Source organism: Chelonia mydas, chromosome 1, assembly GCF_015237465.2.
Source record: "Chelonia mydas isolate rCheMyd1 chromosome 1, rCheMyd1.pri.v2, whole genome shotgun sequence".
Lineage (NCBI taxonomy): Eukaryota > Metazoa > Chordata > Testudines > Cheloniidae > Chelonia > Chelonia mydas.
The window spans coordinates 267,232,699-267,239,595 of record NC_057849.1 but is presented as its reverse complement, the minus strand read 5'-3'; positions in this window follow the sequence as shown (position 1 = coordinate 267,239,595).

Here is a 6,897-nt window from a genome sequence, read left to right as displayed (position 1 = left end):
GATAGTGGCCTATAAAATCATGACTGGTGTGGAGAAAGTAAATAATGAAGTGTTATTTACTCCTCCTCATAATACAAGAACTAGGGGTCACCAAATGAAATTAATAGGCAGCAGGTTTAAAACAAACAAAAGGAAGTATTTCTTCAAACAATGCACAGTCAACCTGTGGAACTCTTTGCCAGAGCATGTTGTGAAGGCCAAGACTATAACAGGTTTCAAAAAAGAACTTGATAAGTTCATGGAGGATAGGTCCATCAACAGCTATTAGCTAGGATGGGCAGGGATGGTGTCCCTAGACTCTGTTTGCCAGAAGCTGGGAATGGGTGACAGGGGATGGATGGATCACTTTATGATTACCTGTTCTGTTCATTCCCTCTGAAGTCCTTGGTATTGGCCATTGTTAAAAGACAGGATACTGAGCAAGATGGACATTTTGTCTGGCCAAGTATGGCCATTCCTATGTTATGTTCAGTTTATGGTTGAGTGCCACTGGGCTACAGGTTTCTAGTGTTAGGGAAAATGTAGTTTCACAGCCACCTGTTATATTCAAACTCTAGAATTGTGGCATTTTCCAGACTTCTATCAAAATGAACACTTAGAAGAGTGTGCGTGTGTATATCATCTCCAGCAAATTCACACTTCAAGATAAAGCACTACTTCAAGATAAAAATGATCTTTGTACAAGGAAATACACCGATATAAATAGCATTTGTTCTTTCTACATAGATACTACAGTGATAAGGGCAGTATAAGAACCTATGTATCTTCCAATAGTGTATTAAGCAACATGACTAACATGTCACATGGTTTGTTCATTCTCACGCTCACCCTAGGGGAAGAGCTGTGTGTGCAGGGTAGTGTTTTGTTTTGGTAGAGCTTAATTTTTTTAGTTTTTTTTTTTAATTCACATGCTGCTCTGTATTTAAATTAGAGAAGACAGGTTGAAGAAGTAAACTCTGGACTGGAAGGTGGTGAGGTTTGTGATGGTCTTTAATTTCTGGGAGAGCTTGCTCCACAGTCTTGTCCCAAGAAAGATCTGCCTCCTGGACAGTTGAACTTTACCCTTATTGTACAAAGCTCCATTGGGCCTGAGGAGCAGAGTTGTCAACTGTAGTCTTCATTCCAAAGCATTAGGTGATCTTGTAGATATCCTAGGCCCAGGCTAGGGAGTATTTGGAGGATAAGACTGAGGTCTTGAACTTGACTGGATATTCTATAGAAAGCCAGTGTAGAGAGCAGAGGACAGGTCTGATGAGCTTCCAGCACATGCTACAGCATTTTGTACTAGCTGAGGTTTCTTAAGTACTGATGGTTTCACGTCAAGGTGTATTGCCTGGCTGTAGTTCAGATAGGAGATGACATAGGCTTGTATAACCAAAGCAGATCATTGTCTGCCAGGATGGGACAGTCTTCTAGCCAACTGGAGATACTAAAAGCTTTACTCATGGATGCTGTTGTATGTGAGAGGTTAGAATCGGCAAGAACCTAGGAGCATTCCTAAGCTACGGACTGAACTGATCAGTTGATGTGTATGCTTTGTCATCCCACCTGGAGCACCCTCCTGCAGCCAAACAGATCTGTCTGCCTAAGTTTCCCCTTTAAGACACTCCACAACATTCTTTTTTGACTGAGAAATACCCTCCTTGCTGCCAGTTTATTACAAAAACATAGTATAAACAGTCCACAACAAAAGTCCCTCACATAGTCCATTTCTCACCTCCCTGCATGTACTCCTTAAAATCCCAAGACATCTAGTCCTTCAGCACCCCTCATACCACACTCCATCACGCTTGGGCTCTTTGTCAGTCCTCTTCTGTCCCTCTGCTAGGACTGCCACCCAGTTGGAGTGCAACCCTGGTCCTCCCAGCGGGAACCTCCACAGCCTCTCTACTAGGAGATTATCCTCATCAGGAGAGCGTCCCTCACTCCCTGGCCCGCAGCCTTCTCCGGCTCAGAAGTCAGCAGGCAAATCTTTCTGCTGCTCTCCTGCCTTCAGCCTCCTCCATCCTGGCTTGAGGAGGTCAGTCAGCAAGCCTCTCTTGCTGCTTTCCTGCCTTCAGCCTTCCTCAGGGACCTTCTACAGTCTTCTGATCTTTAATAGCTCTCCCCTTCTCCTTTTCCTGACTGACCCTCCAAGAAGCTCCCATTTATGTGGCTCATGTGCTTCTCTTGACCCAGTTAGAAAGCAGCTGACACAGGTGCACTGGTTTCTTCCTTGTTAAAGGGCCAGTGCCACCCTGTGATATGCCTTAAATGAAACAAAGCAGCACTGTGGTTGCAAGTTCTTCAAAGTGCTTTCTTCTGCCCAACAGCATAACCTCTGTCTTGCTTGGGTTTGGCTTCAACCAGCTGTTCATCTATGACTATCTCTACTTTACACACTATTGGTAGCTGCATGTAGTGTACTTGTAACTACATGCCGCAGAGAAAAGCAACCTGCCTTTATACCGTGGTGTGTAGCTGCATGCTACAGTGTAAGGCTCTGTCAGGGATGAAGTAGAAAGGAAAGGCTTTAGTAGCTCTCTGCTGCCAGAGCCTTTCACTGCCGTGAGAAAAGGCCCTGGCAGGGTGTAGCCTTTTCCCACAGCCGGACTACTTCCCTAAGGTAGGGGAAGGGCTCCAGCAGCAAGAAGCTATCAGAGCCTTTCCCCACTGCTGGAGTCTTTCCCTGCGGCAAGGAAAGGCTCCGGCAGCAGGACACTTCACTGCTAAAAATAACAGCGTAAATACCCACATACCCATACTTTTCAGGTATGCCTTTACCCTACTTGCCTAAACCATGCTTCATCATCTACACTGCTATTGAAACCCATGCTAGCGGGCTATACAGTTTATACTATACATGCTGCCAAAAAGAGAATGCAATCTACATTGTTCCTACTGGAACTCTGCATCACTACATAATGCAGAATTTGCACAGAATTAATAGTCCCTGCAGAATTTTATTTTTTCATGCAGAATTTGTGATTTCCACCAGAATGCTTCCTTTGTCCAGTTTTTCCAGCTGGGACGCCGCTGTCAGCCCCAGGTAGCTGGGGCTGACAGCCTGAGCTGCAACCACCTGGAGCTGAAAGCCCAAGTCCCAGCTGTGCATGATTATACTGTGTTATTTTGACAAAATATGCAGAATTTTAAAATGTGCAGAATTTTTAATTTTTTGGCACAGAATTTCCCCAGTAGTAGTAGATGTACCCTATGAGCTGATCTACTCCAATCACTGGGCTATCTTGGTGGTAGTAGTATGTGGTGAAAGATAGATAGACCTGTGTCTGATCTGCATATTGCTGGCACATGAGTGCATAACTAGGTCTGGACAACATTTTTTGACAAACTTTTTTGGTTAAAAATACAGATTGTGTGACACTGAAACATTTTGCGAATTTGTGCCAGTTTTGCTGAATTGTTTGAGTTGGAAAAAACCTTTTTTTTAAATCTAAACGTCTTGTTTTGCTGTTTTCAAAATGAAATGAACAGATTTTTCAATTCAAAATGACTTTTCATTTAGAAATCTCCTTCAATTTTATTTTTAAGCATTTAAACATATATAAAAAATGCTTGAAACCAAAATGAAATGTTTCAGGTCAAAATGTTTAGTTTAATCCACAATTTAAAAAGATGTTCATTTTCAATATGACCCAGAACAAAGGTTTTATTGATTGATTGATTGATTGATTGCAGCATTGCCAGCAAAGCAACAACTTTGTTATTTGGCCAGCTCTGTCTAATAAAACATCTTACCAGGTCACCTAGAGGCAGCATGTTGAAGTTGAATAAGACTTAAGAGAGAATTGAACCTCCACAAGTGACAGAGTCTAGTGGTGGAAGTGCAGTTCCCCATCACTGCTTTTTGGCTGGGTCCTTCTAGGAAGGACTTAAACCATTTTAGAGCATCACTGCCGCCTCTCTCAGGTGGGACTGCAGCATCTCGTGATCAGCAGTATCAAAAGCTGCAGAGGTCCAGGAGGATGAGAATGGATATCTGCCTTTGACAAGAGGAGATCATCAAGGGCAAAAATGTTTTTCTGCTGGAACTGAGAGATCACTGACTGGTAAGTTCTAGTTAAAATCCTACATGTAGCCTCGCAAATTTAGCAGGGCAACTAATTATTCTGCAGCAATAGACATAATTGCAGAATGAGGTAAATTTTGCTGAAGGGGGTGAGGCTTCCAAAGATGACTGCACTGAAAAAAGATGACACCTAGGATCAAAGGTAAACAAGATCAAATGGTGTGAAGATGTCTCTAAGGCCCTAGAGCAGTGGTTCTCAACCTATTTATCATTGTGGGCCACATATTCCCTGCTGGCCGGCTCAGACCCCTGCCTACGCTAGGCTAGTCAGGTGTCCCGGACCACTGACCGTGCTGGCCGGCCACCCCAGGCGACCGGACAGCCAGGAACCCAGACCCCACTGCGCGAGCCCGGTGGCCTTTAACACACAGCTGTGTGTGTGCTATTTAATAGGAGAAAATATGAGTATTTCCAAAATGGGAAACGACCCCACTGAAGGAGTTAAGAACTGGCTGAAGTGACCTCGAAGGACAGGGATGTTTCAATGGCATGCCAGTAATGTATGACACTGATCTGTCTCCTTCATTTTCATAGTTTTATCATTGTTACTGAGACTATAAAGACACACTTGAATTGTGCTGGGACTCAAATGCCAAATCAATACTGCATCTCCACAGCAACTGAATCGCTACACACTTCAAGCATCTGAAATTTAACTAATTCAATTTTATAAGTCAACAGAGAAATAAAAATGCCTTCGTTCCCCCTCCTGAGCAGTTACAATGGAACTGGCTCTTGCTCCAGAAGCCACTCCAGTCTGAAAGATCCTGTACCACTACTACAAAATAAGGTTACAAATATTCTCCCAGTTCAGCAAGCTGATAGACTGAACCTCTCAACTACTATGCAATTTAATGCAGAAAGCTGCTGCCAACCCACAAGTTTATGAAATCAGTAATAATTATCAATTAGAAACATACCATCAAATTATTATATCAATATACTTTATTTTCTAGCTATCACTGAATTATTACTAAATGCTTAGGAAGAAAATTCCCCATGGACATGTTAATATGTCATTATACATTGTAAAAAGAAAAGGAGTACTTGTGGCACCTTAGAGACTAACAAATTTATTTGAGCATAAGCTTTGGTGAGCTACAGCTAACTTCAACGGATGCATTCAGTGGAAAATACAGTGGGGAGATTTATATACACAGAGAACATGAAACAATGGGTGTTATCATACACACTGTAAGGAGAGTGATCACTTAAGATGAGCTAATACCAGCAGGAGAGCGGGGGGGGGGGGGCGATAGGGGGGAAGAAAACCTTTTGTAGGGATAATCAAGGTGGGCCATTTCCAGCAGTTGACAAGAACGTCTGAGGAATAGTGGTGGGGGGGGGGAAATAGTTTTACTTTGTGTAATGACACAGCCACTCCCAGGCTCTATTCAAGCCTAAGTTAATTGTATCCAGTTTGCAAATTAATTCCAATTCAGCAGTCTCTTGTTGGAGTCTATTTTTGAAGTCTTTTTGTTGTAATATTGCGACTTTTAGGTCTGTAATCGAGTGACCAGAGAGATTGAAGTGTTCTCCGGCTGGTTTATAAATGTTATAATTCTTGACATCTGATTTGTGTCCATTTATTCTTTTACGTAGAGACTGTCCAGTTTGACCAATGTACATGGCAGAGGGGCATTGCTGGCACATGATGGCATATATCACATTGGTGGACGTGCAGGTGAACGAGCCTCTGACAGTGTGGCTGATGTGATTAGGCCTTATGGTGGTGTCCCCTGAATAGATATGTGGACACAGCTGGCAACGGGCTTTGTTGCAAGGATAGGTTCCTGGGTTCGTGGTTCTGTTGTGTGGTATGTGATTGCTGGTGAGTATTTGCTTCAGGTTGGGGGGCTGTCTGTAAGCGAGGACTGGTCTGTCTCCCAAGATCTGTGAGAGTAATGGGTCGTCCTTCAGGATAGGTTGTAGATACTTGATGATGCATTGGAGAGGTTTTAGTTGGGGGCTGAAGGTGTTGGCTAGTGGCGTTCTGTTATTTTCTTTGTTGGGCCTGTCCTGTTGTAGGTGACTTTTGGGTACTCTTCTGGCTCTGTCAATTTGTTTCTTCACTTCAGCAGGTGGGTACTGTAGTTGTAAGAATGCTTGATAAAGATCTTGTAGGTGTCTGTCTCTGTCTGAGGGGTTGGAGCAAATGTGGTTGTATCGTAGAGCTTGGCTGTAGACAACGGATCGTGTGGTGTGATCTGGGTGAAAACTGGAGGCATGTAGGTAGGAATAGCAGTCAGTAGGTTTCCGGTATAGGGTGGTGTTTATGTGACCATCGCTTATTAGCTCCGTAGTGTCCAGGAAGTGGATCTCTTGTGTGGACTGGTCCAGGCTGAGGTTGATGGTGGGATGGAAATTGTTGAAATCATGGTGGAATTCCTCAAGGGCTTCTTTTCCATGGGTCCAGATGATGAAGATGTCATCAATATAGCACAAGTAGAGTAGGGACATTAGGGGACGAGAATTGAGGAAGCGTTGTTCTAAGTCAGTCATAAAAATGTTGGCATACTGTGGGGCCATGCGAGTACCCATAGCAGTGCCGCTGGTTTGAAGGTATACATTGTCCCCAAACGTGAAATAGTTATGGTTGAGGACAAAGTCACAAAGTTCACCACCAGGTTTGCCTTAACATTATCGGGGACACTGTTCCTGATGGCTTGTAGTCCATCTTTGTGTGGAATGTTGGTGAATGTTGCCATTACAGTAAAAAGAAAAGGAGTACTTGTGGCACCTTAGAGACTAACAAATTTATTTGAGCATAAGCTTTCGTGAGCCATAGCTCACTTCATGGGATGCACGCTCAAATAAATTGGTTAGTC